At 37.9% G+C, this 22980-nt stretch overlaps 1 protein-coding gene across 1 annotated transcript in view; it reads right to left on the reverse strand.

The window, feature by feature from the left end:
* Positions 1-22170, reverse strand: part of LOC126375859 (myotubularin-related protein 4) — a 93511-nt gene extending 71341 nt beyond the window's left edge. Inside the window, exon 1 of the mRNA XM_050022925.1 lies at positions 21998-22170. The gene's annotated coding sequence lies outside the window, so the exon portion shown is untranslated. The remainder of the gene's footprint in view (positions 1-21997) is intronic.
* Positions 22171-22980: the final 810 nt, after the last annotated feature.

A 22980-nucleotide genomic window follows, 5' to 3' on the forward strand; every position in this document is an offset into this window, starting at 1 on the left:
GTGTGGGTATTTTTTTTTTTACAGACTACCCCAATTGGGATACAGTCGTGAGCTTATGTTGTTTATATTAATAGAAATATAAATAATCTTCAATTGCCCTTTTTATCAGCTATCAACTGCCAATATTTTTACAAATTATTCTGTAATTGCATTAAATATCGAACACGTTAATGCGACAGAGTTCTAAAGTAATAAGTAATGATTGTGATTGCACTTAATATTTGCTAAACGAAGCATGAAAGGCCAGCTAACTTTTTTAGTCCCTTGTTGACCTCCAAGCGGTCCTGGGACCGAATAAATATCGACCGACTCACAAGCTCAACTCTTTCGGGATTGTTTTTTTTTACAACTCGCTCCAACGATGCTAGATTATGAATTTGACATGCATGTTAAAAAGTTGTTTTTTTTAAACTGTCTGACGCGACTGGCGCCCAGAATAGTCTATTTCAAAGCCGTACTAGGACTCCTGTCCTCCGCCTCTGAATAGTACTGACAGTTACTGCTATCCTCTGTCAGGTTCCAGATTACAGTCCCTGTGACTTGCCCCTTCCGTCTTGTATAGCTGTACCATAAAATAAATAACTTACACACATACATAAACTCACGCCTATTTCCCACCGGGGTAAGCAGAGACTATGGAATTCCATTTGCTTCGATCCTGAAATACTTCTCTTGCTTCCTCTACATTCATCAATCGTTTCATACACGCACGCCGGTTCAGAGTAGATCGTACTGAAACTTTTTCTAAGGACATCTCCAATTTGGTTAATGTACGATAAGGTGCAAAAGTCCAATCAGTTTCTTGCAAAGTCACTGGTTGCACTTAAGACCTCTTGGTTACCTGTCGTTTCTGTAATTGATCAAAAACACCTACAAAAACATATTTTTTATAATTATGACAACTAACAGTCCATAATTTCCACTGTTTACAAATAATTCGTTGGGCTCAGTGACTGCACCTTTGCTCTTTGATTGTTACGTCCTTCTAGGTCTTCCTCTGCCAGCCCTACCACCAACCTTCGCTTTATACTGTTTTCGTAAAATAAATAACTACCGTAAGTAATCTCTGCAGGTGGGGATATCAGGTTGATGGTTGCGAGTGTGGAGTATCACCACAAAACAATGGCTCACCTTTTGTGCTGTCCTAAGTGCCCTAACACCTGCACTATTAAAGACCTTTACGAAGCCGCTGACAATGCCGTAAGCGTGGCCAATTATTGGTCAGCAAAAATTTAGTATCGATCGCCATCGACTCGCAAAGAAGAAGAAAGAAGAAGACCGTAAATATTATACTCACTGCGAAATGTGTGTCTGTCTGTCACTAAAGACAATAGAAGTAACATTAGCCTCCAAGTTACCTGTAATAATAAAAACACATGTTACAAAACGTTTGGCATTGAAACGTCATTATGAATGATACGGGTTTGGGACAAAAAAACGAAGGTCCCGTAAAGGACTCCCGAACCTATTCATCAAAAAAATAAATAAAAAAAACAAACAAGCTCACGACTATATACCAATGAGGAAATTCCCAGGCCACGTTCCCTAATAAAAATATAGATGGCGTTGTTTATAATTTCCTTCGTTTAGCCTACTTTCATGGATTTCACATATATGCAACTTTTTTGTCTTTGTTTTTAGGTATTAAATGGGGCCCCTTGTTATTGCACCCATGCCTAACATCTTCCGCCCATTATTATACTGATCAAAATAAAGAGAAGCATCTTAGGTAGGTAACAACATAATAGTTACTAAACGTCAAAACACGAAATTACCATTGAATTTGTAGGAAAAACCACTGTGACGTCATAGAAAAACGTGATAAAATGTCGGATTTATTATTTATTACCTACAGGTTTCTTGATTCAAAATCATAAATAAGTCAAATAGAAAAAAATAATTCTCCCTTTGTTTTTAAATGTCTTTTTTTTTTTAATTTTTGGCCTGGTTACATAGACCTTTAGGCCACGTCTTCATTTTGGAGCTGGTTCCAGCAGACACATGGAAATATGCACTTATATTTTTTGAAATGTTTTCTTAATGTAATTATAAATGGGTTTTAGATCTGTCTTTATTTAGTAATCTGAATTTCATAATTTATCTAGAACCTAGTCCACGACCCAATTCTATACAAAATATTTGCAACAGTTATTTTTACATATGGCCCTGGCCATTACAGAGTTATACAGCGCCATCTACATTATTTTTGAACGTGACCTGCAAACTCCCTCATTGGGGTAGCCAGATGTACATCCATCGCAAGATGAAGTAACTACCCACACTACCTAGCTTTACGAAACAAAATTAACCGCAAAAGCGAACTGGATTGAATTTTCGATGTGATACTTTAAGTTTTTTTTTTATTTGACAGGTGCTTCGTACAATTTCAAGCAGAGAATTCAAAAGCTGTAGGTACGTTTAGGGATGACGTATGTAAAATAGAATTGGTTCCCACGTTGAAATTGAAATGGTAGCGCTTAGTGGTTGTGTTAAGTACACATAGATATGAAATGAGTCTTGTTGGTGTGGTATTCTCCATTCTTGTCTATATGTATATATATATATATATATATATATATATATATAAAATTAGTGTATATATATATATATAAAGGCATCAGAAAATATTCACTATCCACATTGAAACTTCTTTCAATTGAAAATACATGTGTATTTTCTTCTTCTTTCAGACTTATAATTGTCCACAAATCATATCCATAGGACTTTATCTTCTTATAGCTTATGACGCTGCTCACCCTTATAAGGACAAAGGACGTGAGTTATCTGTTAGCACCCGTAACATGGCCGCATATCGCACGCGATGTTAATAAATGACACAACGCCATTGGTTCCGCGATAAATAAACAATTCTATTGGTATTTATCGCGTCGCGCGCGCGAATTGGGGCCTCTGTGCTACACTAGAAAGATGAGTACATTCCGCTTACTTACACAGTCCACTTATCTAACCTGAAGATTATACAGGTCCAGTTTTTACAAAAGCGACTGCCTGTCTGACCTCCCACACCGCGGAAGGAAAACCAGACAAATACAGGTTAGGTCACATACCCCCGAAACGTATTTCTCGGGAATGTGGGTTTCGTCACGATGTTTTTATCAAAACATCAATTCGAATTCATTCGATTCTCAGGTGTGCCGAAGTAAGGACAATTTGTTCAGGTGGGGTTTCTCGGATGGCTTGGACTTAAAGTGCAAGTGCGGCACTGTCCCCCAAACGATGGAACATCTTACATCGTGTCCTGCGTGCCCGAACACCTGCACGCAGGAGGATCTGATGAGCGCTGCAGATAGCGCCATACTTGTTGCCAAGTTTTGGGCCGATACTATTTAGTTTGCCATCGACACGACAAGAAGAAATCAATTCCAAAACAAACAGTTTAGGCCCGTGTTAACCTATGACCTCACAGCGACAGTCAAGCGTTCTTCCAAACGGGCTAAAAACTCCATGCTACCAGTACTATTCTATAAAAATCTTAGTTTGTGAAAAAATGTACGCCGCGGAATCTACGCCGCAATCAAATACGGCCGGCGCCGCGTCGGCGTATCATGTAACTGGTATCAGGAACTGATACCAGGTATTATCTACTATCTGATATTATAAATACCTAATAGGTATATTAATATAGGGTATATTAACTACGTTATCACGGGTCAGGTGAGCGCGATAGCGTAGGTTAAGATTTACACTTCTTATATAACGTTATGACTAACTTTGTGACGTTTGGGGTTAATGTAACATGCCTATACAGAAGTATGCTTACAATTATAATGTCCATAGGACAAAAAACCTTTTTAGGTTTTATTTATATTTTATTTCAATAAAAAATAAAAAGTAAAGGGAGAGCGCGTGGATTGTGTCTCGCTCGCACTTAAGCGCTATGCGGCACATGGTAATACAATATTTTTGTATGGAGTGTCCAGGTTGCGGTTACAGTATTATGCGTAAGGCAGCTAAATAGTACATATTTCTTAGTCTGTCTCCTTCGCACAAGGCTGTTCTCTTCTATCTTTCTGTCTTGCTCTTTTACGCAGCATAGTAGAGTACAAAAGTATAGTAGATCGAAAGCATCCACAAAAGATGCTTGGAGCAACATGGTAGAGTATGTTTTTTCCAAAGCAGTAAAGGGAGTACTGTCATGAGCAATATAATGTACCCACTTTAGGACTCTGTCGCACTAACATATTTGACATTTAGTGAGACTTAAAGTTCAATTTATCAAAAAAGTTAATGTGACATGGTACCAAAGTGTATACATATTAATGCTCGTGACCTTACACTACCTTGAAGAGAAAAGTTGGGAATATAGGTAGGTTAAATTGTATAAGTGTCATGAATATATCAACAAATCCTTGACTTACGCCAATGTGAATTGAATGGTATCGAATATATCCAACTCATTTAAAAACAAAACAAAACCCAAAACATGAAGGGCCACAAAATAGCACACATAAATTTAAATAAAAATGAGTTACTTTATTCAAGATTTTTCGAATAGTATACTCTACCAAGGTATGTAAGTTTATTTTTATTCGCAAAATACCTACACCCACGGTGGCGGAGGTCAGTGAACTCTCGTCGCGGTAAATTGGAATTTATATATTATAATAGGTACAATAACAATCTATTCGCAAAACAAATATATAAATAGTCGAGTCTTACACTGGGTATTTGGTTACAAGGGCAATATTGACGTCTGTAAATTGAATCAAATGTAAAGAGTAATCGGCACAAAGAAAGATTATCGAAACCCAGAGACGGACATAACATAAAACACTATTCAGTGACGGATTAGGGTATAGTTATCAGACATAAGAACGGGTCTAATTCCTGTAAACACCATCTAATTTTAAGTTATACCTATCATTTTCTTATCTGCCGAAAAGGAATGGGACGGGTGATCGACAGGCATAACATTTATGGAACACACGTTTAAAAAACCCTTCCAAAATTTTATAATCCAATAATCCGGAATTAAGTTGACACCACACGTCAGCGAGATGCCTATTTTATTCGCCCGGGTAATTTATTCATTTTAAAATTAACAATTGTCAATCACCCGTGGCTTTACTTTTCGGTGGATAAGAAAATGACGTTTATAACTTAAAATAAAATTAGGAGGGGTCTGCAAGAATCGGGGCCATTATGCCACTATAATCCATAACTTTACTACTATAATCTCTCTTATGTAGGTACATATTCACGTACAAGCAGTAATTTTACAGTTACTTTACAACTCACAGCACCAAAATTGCACGTAAAGTAAGTTGGCAAAACGCCAAAAAGATTTTGCGCAGGCGAAACGAGGACGCTCGAAATTATTGTTGTCTATCGATATGCCTCTATCGATCGATAGTCTTATCGATACACATTGATTGAGATATCGATACTATAGTCCTAACAAGAAGATTTTCAAGGTCAACTATCGATAGTTGGACCTACCGCAGTAATAATCATCACTAATTTAAGAGCTATGCTCTTGTCGTTGTAGCATTCTCCATGCTACTTTTTAGCGGCAAATAGGGCAATGGTTTCCCTCTTGCCTTCCGCCCCGCAGTACTCTGTCTGACGCGAGTGTGATGGCGCCCAGAATAGTATAGGACTCCTGTCCTCCGCCTCTGAATAGTACTGACAGTTACTGATGCCCTTTGTCAGGTACCAGATTACAGTCCCTGTGACTCGCCTCTTCCGTCCTGCAGAACTAATAGCGCACTGGAAATATGCATATAAATATACGTGAAAAATAAACACAAATAATTGTGGTTAGTTCAACATACCATAAAGTAAAGGTTTGTTGGATTAACCACAAATATTTTGGTGACTAGTCAATTATTTTGTTCTAAAAGTGAAAAGGGAAAAACAATGCTTATTATTAATTATGCGACTTAATATGTGCTTGTATTTTTTTTTATTATATTGTCTTGCGTTTGACCGCTATCTCACCTGATGGTAAGTGACGATGTGGTCATTTATTCGCAATAAAATGGTATTACAGTTTGTAGATGGCCAGCATTTAACATTCAAATTATCTAAACAAATCAATCATTCAAATTATTTAAATTATCTAACGTAGATAGCACGTAGAAAGAAGGGGGAGGCCTTTGCCCAGCAGTGGGACACTAACTAGGCTACAGAAAAAAAAAACGTAGATAGCACTCCCTGCGTTTATTGGTTGAGACCCTCAATATAATTCGCGCCGCGGCGCGGTTGTCATGCAGGCCCTACTGGAACGTACCTTGTTGCTTATTCGAAAAGTGGTTAACTTACTTATAGCTCGTCGATCGTTATAGTTACATGAGTGGAGTACGTGAAATACAATTCAATCATTTACTTATTATGTAACTGGTTATAAAATTTATAGTAGATAATAGTAATTATGAATACAACGTCTTTCAGCCGATGCCAAGGTCAAACCTGTTTATGAAAACATACGATAACGCTTATCTGTCTGTAACGGAGCTTGTACACGAGACGGCTTTACGACAAGGCTTCCAACGGCTTAAGTCTATGTACGACCTAAAGTAACCCCTAATTAAATGTTTTATTAAAAACAAACATACATTAATAGTGATTCATTTTTCGAACTTAAAAAACACCCTCATTTATTTTGAACTGCCAGTCTAATGCAGACGGCATTTTTTTTTTGGGATCGACAATATTACTGCAGTGATTCCCATTTAAAGTGGCATTCCACAAAATTCGGGATCACTGGGCAAAACATGGCAACAATTTAAAACGGGAACAAAACGTTCTCCTAAAGCTATAACTCGATACACACAGTCTCGTAAACAAGTGCTGCTACTGTCCGTATCCAGTAATGAACAAATGGAGGCAGGAGCGGCAAAACCAATCACTTCAGTTAATATGGAATTGCGCGAATGCGTTCACAACGAACTTACAGCGAATGTTTTTTCCTTAGTCGGATTTTAGTTTTTAAACTTACCTACATTTTTGAATGGGTCGTTCCGCGGAATGAATCGCCGAACAACTATTTTGTAATGTGTCGATTCGAACCGCAGTTGGGTCGGATAGCGAAGATAATATTTATTCGAATTTCATTTTATCCTGTGGTCCGAATCGATAAGCCTCCAACCACAGCAGAGTTGTTGCAGAACGACCCATTCAAAAAGAACACTAGTCGATTCGCACCAGGTTACTAGCATAGAATACAGAATATATATCATAGACTAGCATAGAATACTACATATAGAACGGTAACTTTCCGCTTTACACTAAAAATCCCACACCCTAGAGAAAAACAAGAAGTATTAGAGCTAAGGCGATTAAAACTGTCAAAGCGAACTTGTTGGACGCGACTTATTGTAGATTTGCCGCAAATGCCATAAACTACTTGGCCGGAAGTTAAAGCGAACGCCAGGGTAACATTATGAAGTACGTAACGTAAAATGTGAGCTTACGACTATGTCCCAATGGGGTAATCAGAGGTACATCCATGACAACATAACATTGTGAACGGACCTTAAAATGCCTTGGGCCTCATTGTGACTGCTAGGTATTTGTTGCTTGTAGAGCAAATGTTTGTTTCGAAAGAAGAATGTTCAATATGTTCATTGAACACAGGTGCACTCCTTTGAGAAAGTACATATGATTAAATATTTGTCTGTTGTAACTTGACATTTATTTATTGCTTTTGATTTTTAACTCAAGCAGTTTTGTTTTGCTCCTTACTGATTGTTTTTTTTTTTTTTATAATAGGTAATATAGGATCGCGTTTGTCCACAACCTCATCTGATGGTAAGTGACGATGTGGTCTAGGGTGGACCACGTTTACCTAGCAAATGCCTATTCACTCTACCCTTGAAGACTCCCAGACTATAACGAGTTGGAAAAACAACGACGGCACACAGTTCCAGTCCTATGCTGTTCGCATTAAAAAAGATGAGGCAAAACGTTTAATGCGGATTAGTGGTATATCCACAACGTAAGGATGGAATGCCTGCCGATGTCTAGTTGTCCCTAGATGGAATGGAGAGGGTGGAATTAACTCGTGAAATTCCTGCGTCACCGCCAGCAATCGTGGTCTAACAGAAATCTCTGTGACGCGTGGGTACTTAGTTTATGATGCGATGGATGGTACCTACCTTTGAGCACCCTGATTGGGAATACGTGTAGTCGTCAACTTAATACGTTATCTTATGAAACATTTAAACAGTGCATGCGACGATTAAAAATAAGCGCATGGTTACATTACCGTAAGCGTTTGGATCGCTGAGTGCGTTGTGCGTGCGTCGGACTAAAATAACTCGGCGACACTATACCGCCGCCGTATCATGCGCCCCTGGTGCAAGCGTTACGAACGTTTACTATTTATATACATTAGTTTTGTTTATTTTTTAAGTTTCCTTTAGGTTTTTTTTTTCATGGAAGATAGGCAAGCATTTGACTACAATCTCACCTGATCTTCACATTTGGTAATGCCTCCTTTTATTACAGCTCAACGTAGCAAAATTTACCTCCCATTTCACTGAGGTTATTTACCAGATAAATATTATTTAATATTTAATAAAATTGCGACAATGGCTCATACGAAAATGTTATTATAGTTTGAATTTTTTTTTAATGACAAATGTCATTTAACAGTTTAATACCCACTTTTGTTTTTCTGTATCTGAAGAGCTGAAGGCTCCCACCCGGTATAATATTTAAAACAACAGACCTGAGGTTACTCAGTTGGGCGTTACAATCTGGTCAGAACGTCGCCTGAGAGGGCTTATATTTCCCTCTCCCCATCTGAGACAACAATTCTAAACCCTAAGACAGTTCAAGCAACTTGAAAGCTCAGAAATCAAAGTATCAGGACATCATAACAATAAAAGAGTTTGTTAAAGACCATTAGACCGCCGCGGGCAGCCCTACCTTGAGACGGACCCTACATGCACGCCGAGTCAAGGCCAAAACGGCATCTGCGCAAAAAGCCACCCCAATGTCCTAAATTAACTTAGGACACAATGTACCAGGACGTAATAACAATGAAAGAGTTCGTTAAAGTCCGTTAGACCGCGGACGCCCATCCCTTGCGCCCGGCCATGCAAGCCCAGTCAAGGACAAAACTGCATCTGCGTACGAGGTCACCCCAATATATTGCACTGCGTAGCTTTTTTATTTTATACCCGTCCTGCGCCCCGCGACTGTTTTAAATACTTTCAGATTTTACGTCGCAGTTTACGCATTTTACATGTTTAATAATGTTCCCCTACAACCGAACCGTGTTGCCGAACTATGTAGATAGTATATATATATCGATTGTTAACCTTGAAAAACATGTATAGTATCGTGAGTTCATTTAGATCAATACAATAGTATTGCTGTGTATCATCATCATCTCCCTAGCATTATCCCGTTTTATCACAGGGTCCGCTTACCTAACCTGAAGATTTGACAGGTCCGGTTTTTTACAGAAGCGACCCGCGAAGGAAAACCAGCCCAATACAGGTTAGGTCACATGAAAATGCATTTCTCGGGAATGTGGGTTTCCTCACGATGTTTTCCTTCACCGCTAAGCACATGATAATCATTTATCATCCAAACATGAATTCGACTATAATTGGTTTAGGCATGTGCTAGATTCGAACCTGCGACCTCAAAGTGAGAGGCTACCATGGCTCTCATAGTATTGCTGTGTATCAATAGTAACAATAGTCCATGCAATAGTCGGAAACAATACTTGTCGATAGTATCGACTATTACATGGACTATTGATATTATTGTTATGTATCAGAATTAATTACTTTGTGATCCCTAGTTTCGTTAGGACATCACAGGCTGATCATCTAATTGTCTGAAAGTAAGATGATCCGTGCTTCGGAAGGCACGTTAAGCCGTTGGTCCCGGTTACGTCAGATGAGTGTGTCAGGGGCCTTTGGCGGCTCAGTGATAACCCTGACACCAGGGTTGATGAAGTTGGTGATCCACCACACAACCCACACGATAGAAAAAGACCATAGTATTGATCTAAGTAAGCTATCGATCTAAGTAAGTATCGATACTATCAAATTCAAAAATATCTTCATTCAGTAACATAGTTACATTTTGAATCGTCATTTTACATAACGAACGTCTCATCCGCGTAAAACTACTGCAGCGTCTCACAATCTGTATAACCGGGAAAAGAAGCTGCAAGAAAAACCTCGGCACCGAACCCTAAACGTTCTTTTTAAAAAAACGTAAAATTGTTATACAATTTAGTCATTTATCGATAGACTATCGATAATGGCCTATCAATAGGTAACACTACTCTACTTACAAAAACGTAAGAATATTATCAAGACGACGCCTTGTTCACGCGCGCATTGTACTATGCTATTACTCGGTAGAAATTGAGTATTTTATAAGTAACAATATTTTTTATTTCACGTATAAATAGCGATACTTAATACTTCATATCTATAACCTAATTTATCGACTATCAAATGACAGCTATAAATTATGATTTACAATACGGCCACTCAGATAAAAACTATTTAAGTTTATTGTATGTCTAGGTTTGCATGAAAATGCAGGCTTTGCCGGCGACGGCGATTTAGAGGAAATTATGACGATAATAGGCTAGTTTCCAACTAGTCAAATCAGTTACTTTTTACTAAACGTCAAAACACGAAATTACTATGGAATATGGACGATAAATGAACCTGTGAAGTCAAAAAACATGATGAAATTTCGCACTTATTATTACATTTTTCTTTATTTAAATTCATAAATAGGTTAAATAGAAAAATGTTTTTTGTCACCTTTAGGTGCGTTTTAGTAGATTTAGTAATCAGAATTTCATAATTTATCTTTGACCTAAGAAACTACCCAATTGTGTTTTTCTTAACTTTTTAATTTAACAGTAACCTCAAGTCACGTCACTATACAAAATGCCTATTCCAATATGCTGTTAGGTGATTTGACAATGTTTGATGTACCTATATGTACGTATATTCATATTCAAAAATATCTTTATTCAATAGGTAACAGTTACACTTTGAATCGTCAATTTTTACATAACGAACGTCTCATTCGCCTAAAACTACTGCAGCTTCTCACAACCTGTATAGCCGGGGAAAAGAAGCTGCAAGAAAAACCTTGGCACAGGACCATTGATGTTCTTTTAACAAAAAAAAAAAAAACAAAAAATATTGTTATACAATTGAGTAATTTAGCTGCCTAATATCAGTTCTCAGACAATTAATCCCATGCATTCATATATTCTAAATATTCACTAAACTTATAAAAACCTTTTTTGCAAAGTTTCTGTTTAACTAAACTTAGTAGAGTGGTACCTACTACATTGGTATAGAACGGTAACTCCCCTCCCGCTCCCCCTCTGGGTCTTACTTTATTTAGTCTAGCACCTATGTTATCGGTTATTTGAAAACTAGAAGCTATGATTAAATATTATCTCCTAGAAATAGATAAGTTTATTATTCATCATATGTATAAGTAAAATACTCCATCTTATAAAAATAATCTATCTAAATAAGATAAAAATAAATCGCAATTTGAAGATGTATGAGGTCGTCTTAAAGTTCGTTTACTTTACACGTGTTATGGTTTGTTTACACGTGTCGTGTTAAGTAGTAATCAAATCAAGTATAAATATAGAGCACAATTTATGATTTATTCGAAGTGTGTAAATAATGTATTTTGTATCAAGTTTCAATAAAAAAAAAAAAGAATCTGTGGTTTTCGGTGCTGGTTGTGTAATTAACGTTGTTTTTTTTTTCTCCATAACCTAGTTTGAGAATTTTGTATTGTGCAATTGTTCGATGACCCAAATAAACAAAAAAAAAAGTTGCATGCAAGTTAACGATTGAATGAAAAGTGTACATACAAATATATTTTTTGAACTGACATAAAATAAACATTTTAAAACATAACATAAAAATAAATAATAATAAAAATAATTATAATATTTATTAATTAATTATAAGTATAATAATAAAAAAAGACAAAAAAAAATAATAAACCATCACGCGGGCCCAGTGCGGATTGATGGTTATTAACGACTGCTAATTCAGCCGGGACCCACGGCTTAACGTGCCTTCCGAAGCACGGAGGAGCTCGAGATGAAAACTTTTTTTGTGGTCACCCATCCTATGACCGACCTTTGCGAAAATCGCTTAACTTCAACAATCGCAGACCGAGCGCGTTTACCGCTGCGCCACCGAGCTCCCTAATACATACATAAGCTCATAGGCCTGGTTTAAGGCCCGATCTCCCTATCCATCCATAGGGAAGGCCCGACAGGCACGTGCCCCAGCAGTGGGGACGTTAATGGGCTGATGATCATGATGATGAGTAGGACTTGTTAATTGTATTGTTTGTTGCTAACAAAATATGGACAAAAGTACGATATTTTTTATAATATTCCGTCGCAACAATGGTTAGAATCACGAAGATTTCGTAGCGAAGATAAACATCGGTTTAATAAAAATACAGAGAGACAAGCAGAGCGTGAAATAGGCAATTCCTGAGCGGTGATCCGATGGCATCAAGACTGGCCCGTCATAATGCCAGATATTACGGACAATCGGAGTCTGACGTGGAAAAAAATATGAACATCAAGCGAGATCAAAAATGTGTTCAATAGTCACTGTGGTCCTGTGTTTTACCGGCTTACTTCTCAAACGTGGAGCGCCGGTTCAAATCCCAGTACCAGACTTGCACCATTAAGTTATTACCCCCTATTCCCAGTAGTCTTACCGAGTAGTCCTACCAGTTAAACTACTGGGAATTTCCTTCCCAATAGACTCACTGAATAGTAAGACTTCGCTTTTCTCATTAGTTTTACTATGTGACACATAACATAACATAACAAATACTTTATTGCACAAACAGGAAAAAACAAAATACAAAACAAAAGAGAAATAGAATTAGTACAATAGGCGGCCTTATTGCTAAGTAGCAATCTCTTCCAGGCAACCTTTAAGTATAGGAGATATTGAATATTATGTAATATAGCGGGATAGTGCAGCATAGGAATACTTGTACATGTAAAAATAAATACACTTTCGACTACATAAACTACATAATAATAATACACATAATTATAATTGTTATAACACGTGTTGTGACACGTGTCGTCAGTCAAGCAAATATTTTCTCTTGGGTCATAGATTCAAGTTTACTATGTAGGTTGTCTATCAATTACCTAGGTCTATATACGAGTAGGACTATTGAGAATTTTGTTTTACTGGTAAGTCAAAATTCCCAGTGGTCCTACCAGTAAGTCTTAAGCGCAGTTTTCACTAACACAGTTCGCTCGACCATTATAGACGGCAATACGGCTCACCAACCAATCACTTTGGTCCAACAGAAAGCTCGGTGAGTTGTGGGTACTCAGTTCATCTTGCGATGGATGTAGCTCTGTCTACCCCAATCGGGATATAGTCGTGAGCTTATAGATATAGTGGTATGCTATGATATTAGTGACGCACGCATTTATGGTATTACTATTCCACAAAAACATTTTCATGTAAAATATGCCAAGACGAAATCATATCGATCACAATGTCAAAAAGTTATCAGATCTCATGTAGAGCCAAGCTTCTGACTCTACACGGGCTAACTATATACAAAGACAAACTCAATGTTTACAAATTCTACATGTTAGGTAAAATATGTGGCTTGGCCGTACACGGAAGTGGCGGTGTATCGGTCATGTCCTTAGAAGACCTGTGGAACACTGGTCCCGACGAGCTCTGACCTGGTGTGCGCGTGGAAAACGCAAAAGGGGGCGGCCCAAAAAGACCAGGCGACGCGACGTTCGGTTGACCGGGAGTTAAAAACGCTGGGCATGTCATGGAAGCAAGCTAAAGAGGTTCCAAGGGTCACCAGGAGTGGAAATCTGTTATTCGAGCCCTACATCCCGACAGGTGATAAAAGGGATTAAAAAAAGAAGAAAATTCCACTTGATATTAACTCAGAATCATGGTCTAAATCAACCCTCAAAGTTTTCGTTACGATGGCAATAACATCCTGTATATAGTGTTTTTTGAAAAATTTCAAAAATTTAGATATAGATATAAGTATAAAAGCATGCCAAATTTTTTTCATCCTTAATCATTTTCATTTTATTTTTTCTTTTCTTTTAATTTCCTCTGTCAATTAGTGTAAGGTACAATTTACGAACATTGTTATGGAAGAACGGAGTCACCTAATACAAGCATATCTATGCTTAAAAGGTGGCTCCAAACCCAGTATAAACCATGTACCAAAAGATACTGCAATAAACTTTTATCCATCATGTTGGAGAGGACACAACGCCTCAGTCAATTTTTACGATCTCATCTGTATAAAGTTTAAGCTTTTGGACTGTTTTCGATTTCAACTATAAAAGGAGCATTAACACTTTACGGCGGTGTAAAATCGGGTGGAGTCATAAAAGTGTCGATAGCTACCAGGACAGCAGAATGTTGAGCCATGGTCGTATACTTTGATTGATTCTCTCATGGATGTTGTCAACGGTTTTTGAAAAGCCTACATGTTGGTATATGTAATTTTGCTTGGACTTGGCAACTTGCTTAGTCAACTTCAATCAATCAATAACTCTTTATTGTACAAAGACATAAGTAAAGGACATGTACAAACGAATAAAATAAGCACAATCATCACAAATTTAAGAGCCACGCTCTTGTCGCTGTAGCATTCTCCTAACTCTCCATGCTACTTTTTTAGGGAAAAATAGGGCAGTGGTTTCCCTCTTGCCTTCCGCCCCACAGTACTCTGTCTGACGCAAGTGGGATGGCGCTTAGAGTAGCCTATTTTAAAGCCGTACTACTAAGCAAAATAGGGGTACCTTATTGCTGAACAGCAATTTCTGCCAGGCAAACTTAGGGTGAAAGAACTTTATGTAAACAACTCAACTCAACTTTTCTCAAGACTTTCAACAAAATTGTTGAAATCCGATGTGGTACGAAGTTCCATAGAATTCCTCCGTAATCCAAATTTAAAATGTAAATTCTTAAATTAGTAAATTATTTCAAAAAATTAAATAAAAGTAAGTAGTACCATAAACATCGCATCACGCCTGTGTCCCCGAAGAGGTAAGCAGAGGTGTATAGTATACACCCACACTTCTTCTTATCGTACGGGTTGTGAGGTGGAACACCAACTTCATCAACCCTGGTTGTGATATGTTCCCACCGGGATTCGAACCCGGTGCTTCCGGATCGTAAGTTCAACGCTCAACCACTGGACCCCGGAGGTCGTTACCCACTCCTCGCCACCTATGTTTTATGTCCCATGAAAAGTAATTAAGTGCCTATCCATTAGGTACTTGATGTTGCCAAGATTTTGTAGCTTTAACAAAATGTAACACAAAAAGTCATAACTTCAAAATGATAAGTCGTCTGTTTTTCCAACTCGTTAAATAATCTGAGAGCCTTCAGGGCTAGAGTGAAAAGGCATTTTCTAGGTAAGCGTGTTCCATCGTACACCACATCGTCACTTACCATCAGGGGCCTGTTTAATAAAACTTACAATTGTAAATTACAATGACAATTTGATGTACATTGCGGAGTGTGTGATCACGAATATTATGCAGTTTCATATTAGCTACGCAATGAACATCAAATAAGTTTTATTAAACAGGCCCCAGGTGGTCAAACACGAGCCTATATTATTTAAAAAAAAAAAACTTGTTTCCATTATACAATTTGTGCTTATTTTTACTATATTTTACAGAATAAAAACTTGTCGTAATTTTAAAATCAGAAAAAAAAATACATTCAATTGTTTTAAACAGAAATGCCTCTAGTTTCCTCAACTCGTGAAGTTACGCACTTCGTCTGTTTATTATGCTAACTCCAGCTTTAAGTACTGAGCATGGCCCAGGTCAGTGACCTACCAGTTCTATTTCTAACCCAACTGACAGGTCCTGCGCACATTTTATTGAGTTATTCCTCCATTGAGCTAGGAGAGGTTAGTTATGAATAAAGTGTCGGTAACATGGCAAGTTGTGATGTGATTGATTCAGTTCAGTTTAAACTAACGGCTTGCTTCATCAGAGGTCCTTACTCTTACTAGGGGGCGGGTAAGGATCTTAATAAGGGCCTCACGGGGCATTGCAGATTCAAAAACCATCAACATAGAATGGAGCTGACCGAGTCCTCTTCTGTTTAAAAGAGGATGAGACGCCATTACAACCTGCTAAAATTCGAACCTGCGACTTCAAAGTGAGAGGCAAGCGTTCTACCAGCTAGGCTACCACGGCTCTCTAAATAGCGTTAATAAGAACATTACTGAACAACATTAATCGATTTTTTTTTATTTTCGCTCGTGTAAGATGTATTTCTATGAATTATGGATGGAAATCCAAATTGTTTTTCTCACAAAACTGCGCAAGTCATCTACAAGTCAAAATGGACCGGGTCGAAGCCATCATTCATAGGCGTGTATTCTGCGGATTTTTAAGACGGGAATATATGGGAAACGCTTATTTTTGATGTGGTGAAAAATCGCCTACACTACACCCCTTTTTGACGTTCCATTGAAAAACAAACAGGTGTACATAATTTTCGTTTTTTTTTACAATAATATTAACGGCCAATTTCTTGATAGTCAAAGTGTGTACATTCAAGTGTTCCAAATTTGATTTTTTTTTCATACAATTGTTATTACATTGACAAAATAAATTATCTACTCGTTTATTAAAAACTCAGCCTTATGTGTATTAAGAGTGGTGGAGTTAAAATTAAAATGACTCGTAATATTTAACGTCATTTTTTTGTTTTCTCTCGAAAAATTATCACAGAGCACAACATCGCTTCTAATAATCTAACCGCCGCCATCTTCCTTCGATTTACTCTCTCTCCCTCTCACACCCCCTCAGGACACGTTCATAAACTTCACCTCATATACATCACGTTCATAATATTTCAGTCCTACATATACTTGGCGTTTTAACACATACGGTCTTGATGATGGTTATTAGACAACGTCGCGAAATCTCAGTAGATATTCAAGAATGCCTACGACCTTAATAACGACCTCCGTGGTCCAGTGGTTGAGCGCTGGGCTCACGACCCGGAGGTCCCGGGTTCGAATCCCAGTGGGGACATATCACAAAAAATACTTTGCGGACCCCAGTTTGGTTAGGACATTACTGGCTGATCATCACATTGTCCGAAAGTAAGAAGTAAGATGATCCGTGCTTCGGAAGGCACGTTAACCCGTTGGTCCCGGTTACTACTTACTGATGTAAGTAAGTAGTCGTTACATGAGCCATGTCAGGGGCCTTTGGCGGCTCAATAGTAACCCTGACACCAGGGCTGATGAAGTTGGTACTCCACCTCACAACCCACACGATAGAAGAAGACGATCATAATCAGAATAAAATCTGTAAATAGAGAGTCGTGGTCCATAATAACCGCGGTCCATTTTAAGTATCTAGGTATATTTTTTTATACTATTGGCCATTGATAAAAAACATGAGGATAAAATGAAAAACACTCCAAACGCATTTTTATCAAAACAACAGTGCAATATGCAGAAAGGCGGTCAAGTGCGCGGGCGTGACTCGCGCAATGATGGTTCCGTACAAACTGCCGATCAAATATTATCTAAGGCTTTGATTTTGCCGTTGTAAAACTATTGTCTCTGTACATCGCCATAGGTCGCGATTAGTTTCCAACTACAAATAAGTTTGTAATCACAAAAACTTTTTTTTGTTTCCCATGCGAAATGTTAGAAGATAAGGCTCAAATGGCCGTATTAAATTGCGTTCATTTAGAAGTTTTATTCTTTTTACAGCTTCAAGGGATCGCAGCCATACCTAAGTATTTTATTTAGATGTTAATTTCAACTTAATACCTCCAGGGGCCTGTTTAATCAAACTTACAATTGTAAATTACAATGACAATTTGATGTACATTGCGGAGTGTGTGATCACGAATATTTTGCAGTTTCATATTAGCTACGTAATGAACACCAAATTGTCGTTGTAATTTACAATTGTAAGTTTTATGAAACAGGCCCCAGGGCTTCCCGAGTAGAAGGGCCTTGACAGACTGACCGACGGACAACAATGTGATCCTATAAGGGTTCCGTTTTTCCTTTTGAAGAATTAAACCGCTTTTAGAACAATTTGCGGGGTGTCGTGGCGACAAATCATACGTCCCAGCTGCGCCACTTTATCTGTTTAATTTCTCTCAAACTATCATCATCATCAATTTAAGAGCCACGCTCTTGTCGGTGTAGCATTTTCCATTCCAGTCTATCAAAGGCCAATTCTCAAACTATAATAAAACAATTTTTTTTAAGACTGTGGACTAAAAACGACATTTTATGGACTTCTGTATTGCATTAGTGGCGTGGCTACGAAGTATGACACTCGGAACCCTAAAAAAAAGATCATCATCATCAGCCCATTAACGTCCCCACTGCTGGGGCACGGGCCTTCCCTATGGATGGATAGGGAGATCGGGCCTTAAACTACCACGCGGGCCCAGTGCGGATTGATGGTTATTAACGACTGCTGATTCAGCCGGGACCAACGGCTTAACGTGCCTTCCGAAGCACGGAGAAGCTCGAGATGAAAACTTTTTTTTTGTGGTCACCCATCCTATGACCGGCCTTTGCGAAAGTTGCTTAACTTCAACAATCGCAGACCGAGCGCGTTTACTGCTTCACTGTGAGTTAAAAAAAGATAAAATAACCAATTACTACACTACATTTTCATAGGCGAGCTACCAGGAATGCAGAAGTATGTGGTTAGTATAATCATGGTATAATCGCTCGGATAAGAAAGCAGGCAAGTAAGGTGTGTAATTTGATGTCTGGATGTGTATCTTCACGGTGGGTGAGCGCGCTAATTGATTCGTAAGCGTTATGAAAACTGTTCATGATGCCAACTTGAGATAGATAAACTTTTTAATTTAGTTTAAGAAATTATGTTTGAAGTTTGTGACGAGAATATTTTGAAGTACTTGCAATGTTAACTTGAAACTTCCTTTACTGAACTGTGCCTCAGTAAAGATTTATGGTATTTTGTCATTTACGTCGTGGACTTCAACTGAGGACTGAGTCCGCAGGAAGGTTCGAACATCTTAGAATACGGGTCTTCTTCTATCGTGTGGGTTGTGAAGTGGAGTACCAACCTCATCAACCCTGGTGTCAGGGTTACTATTGAGCCGCTAAAGGCCCCTGACATGACTCACGTAACGACTACTTACTTACACCAGTAAGTAGTAACCGGGACCAACGGCTTAACGTGCCTTCCGAAGCACTGATCATCTTACTTTCGGACAATCTGGTGATCAGCCAGTAATGTGCTAACCAAACTAGGAACCACAAAGTTATTTTTGTGATATGTCCCCACCGGGAATCGAACCCGGGACCTCCGGATCGTGAGCCCAACGCTCAACCACTGGGCCACGGAGATCGTTAGAGTAGATCGCACTGAACCTTTTCTACGAACATCTACAATTTGGTAAATGTACGTCCTTCTAGGTAATATCGATAATATTCTTCAGAAAACTACTTTAGAGCTCAATAAAAGTACTAAACCTTCAGCACTTATAAGGAGTCTACTCTAATACTTAAGTGGGAGTAAGAGGGGGCATGAGGGGGGGTTAAGGACATCCAGACGACCTCGGCCGCGACCTTGCTAGTGCAAGGTCGGTACTACTGACATACGATAAATAATACTACGTATAGAAGGGACACACTCCTCCCCGCACCGACACGAGCTTGGAGCAAGCTTGGTTTACCTCAACCCCCTTCACTTTAGTCTATTTAAGCCGGAAGTCGTTATGGAGTAAGGAAGCGTGCGTAGACTGTCTGTCTCGCTTACGCGCACGAGGTGTTCAGAGACACATGGCCCGAGCAGACTACTTGCAGCTTCCTTTAGCCGACACACGGCCGTAATCCCAAACAGGGCACGCAGATATAAATTGACTTTTTTAGCATGTAAAACTTCAAGGTATGAAACTAGGTGGGTACGGTCACGAGCATTAATATGTATACACTTTGGTACCATGTCACATTAACTTTTTTGACAAATTGAACTGTAAGTCTCACTAAATGGCAAATATGTTAGTGCGACAGAGTCCTAAAGTGGGTACATTATATCGCTCATGACTGTACTTAAGTATAGTGATAAAACGATCTACGGCCTAGTAGTTCATTGCCATACCTATGCGGTAAATTAAATAAGAAGGGGTCTTTCCAGGCTACGTTCCCCAAAATAAATATAGATGGCGTTGTACAGATTTGCCTGAAAAAAAAACAAAAGGAATGCGCCTAGCTCTATCGAGTTAGGTTTATAAGATGTCGGTATGTATAAAAAGTAAAACATATCTACTTAATACTTCTTCATACCCTACTTTAAAAAATAAATACAAATACCTACAAATAACTCAAAAATCCCATATTAGCTCATCATCATCAGCCGTATGACGCCCACTGCTGGGCATAGGCCTCCCCCAAGGATCTCCACGACGATCGGTCCTCCATATTAGCTCAAAACAGAAAATTTCTATACACTAGCGCCACCTAGCGAAAACACGTCTAACTATCTGGAGAATTCCAATTCTTATCTGTCATTTCATTCGTTATCAAAAGGTCAAGTAACAGAAGTCAAATGTTTATGTTCCTATTACAACAAACTATTATTATTATTAAAACCAATTAATAATTTGTCATAATCAAAATAAACATTAATAGTTTTCAGGTAGAATCTTATTGGTATCATGCAGTTGTGGTACTCAATCACCTACCTATTTAATATTAAGATATACCTATTATGTTGTTTTTTTCAGATTTCTTTATTGACATCATTCAGAAAGTAAAAACCAAAACAAATTTCAGATAACATTTCAAATAAACCATCTATCATGTTGGTCTAACAGAATGCTCGGTGAGGTGTGGGTATTGAGTTCACCTTACAATGGATGTACCTTTGACTACCCCAATTAGGATAAAGTTATGTTATGTCGCTATTAAAAAATAAAATGAGTGACAAAGAAACAAAAACCTCATACACGTACCTACCAATTGCATATCTTAATATATAGTTTTTATTTTAAAATGAGGACGCATTTATATCTACCTACCCACCATTTTCGTTTCAAATATACTTTGTCCGGCCCAGTAGTTAATACCATCTGCGGCAAATCTACAATAAGTCACATCAAAAAAAAAAGTTTCAAATAAAGTACCTAAAATTTTCATGCCTAATAGGAATCTATTAGGATTTCAATAACAATATATTTATTCTCTAGCAAACTAGATATTTAAAAGACGAAAACAGTCCCATCGGAGATGGAGATGTTAACATCGCAGATACAAATATTGAATTTACCGGATCGGGTCAACAAGTGGACATTACCTATATGGATATTCATGATAGGTCTTTTCTCATAGGTAAATAATTAGTATCTCCATTATTTTAGAAAATGATAAATTTTTTACACCCTTAATATGTGGGTAACATGGAAATTTATATGTAATATTGAAGAACCCTATTGCAAAATACAGGAAATTAGTACATACTTTTTAGGTATTTTATATGTATATTTAGCATTTGCAAGGTTAGTAGTATCCACTATGATAAAATAGAAGGTATTTATGTGTTTTTCTAAAGACAAAGGAAGAAAGCACACCATTTGAAACTACCTTACAAATAAATGTGTAAATTATTTATGTAACCTCGTGTATTGCGGTATATAACGAGTTTTGCAGACATCGTGCTTGCTTAACTTAATAACATGCGTCGAAAGCCTTTGTAATGTTGGATATTATACTAAACTAATAACTACCTCATGCCGAAAGTCATTAACATTTTTTTAAAATTACCCTCATATACAATGCGACCACCTTTTTAAATGCAGTTTTCGGTCAAAAGAAACCCCCCGAACAAAGGAAAATAAATATATTATTGGTAATTTCATTCTAATAGCTCAAGGTTGACAAAAAGATGTACAAAGTAGAATGTCACTTTTGTAAGAACAAAATTCAATGCGTAATAAGCACATACCTGTTTACGGAAGGCCGCTGCGGCTAAGCAACACGAATACCCAGGTCTTGGGAATAGAAATCACGAAAACTAGTGACGGAAAAAGCAGCAGGTAAGCGAATTTTCCAATAACATTGAAAAATGCAAACCCATCGGACGGACGGAACAGCAAGAAAACATCCGAAAGAGAGGGAGAATATCTACCATAGACAAGGGAAATCAGCTGTTGGTAACTCATAGTACCGCATATAAAATATGCTATGCCTGTCCTGTTCTATCATAAGTGTTTCGGTGCTAATGAGCAGGATAGTGAAAAGGTCAATCAAAATTATAAGTCGAATTTTTTTTTTTTGGCATGACGCGGTTTGCGTATTTGCCACCGACAAGACGAGGAAACATTTCATAAAAATAAAAGGAATTTAGTGAAACAGGATCAGAGGATGGGGATATATATTATAAGATAGGATTATAATTTTATATCATTTACACAGATAAATATGGATAAGAATTTATATATATCAAAGTTATTATATGAAAGAAGGATAGGGATACTAGTAGGTAAAGGGATATTTATAGAAAGTAAATTACGATATAAAAAATTAGTGTTATTTATAGGACAAGCAAGAAATATGTGGTTAACATCGGCAACGTCCAGCCCGCAGTCACATATAGCACAGTCTATTATACCAAATTTAGCGAGTTGAGCTGGGCTACAAGTGTGTCCTAACCGCATACGGATAAGACAACTTGTAGCCGTTTTACTAAATTTAAATCGGAAAAACCACGGTTTAGAAAGTAAGCTAGGTTGGATTAAAGCATAAAATTTGCCTTTGCTACGACTACTTTTCTCCCATTCGTCTTTCCAGGCATCGTGGAGAAACGAAGCAGGAAGTGCCATTAAGTCATGGGAATAATTTTTGTAGGGCACCATGTCACCACACTCTATTGCATCCTTAGCCAGATGATCAGCTCTATCATTCCCACCAATGCCACAGTGACTGGGA

This window comes from Pectinophora gossypiella, chromosome 20 (assembly GCF_024362695.1).
Source record: "Pectinophora gossypiella chromosome 20, ilPecGoss1.1, whole genome shotgun sequence".
In the NCBI taxonomy this organism is placed as follows: Eukaryota; Metazoa; Arthropoda; class Insecta; order Lepidoptera; family Gelechiidae; genus Pectinophora; species Pectinophora gossypiella.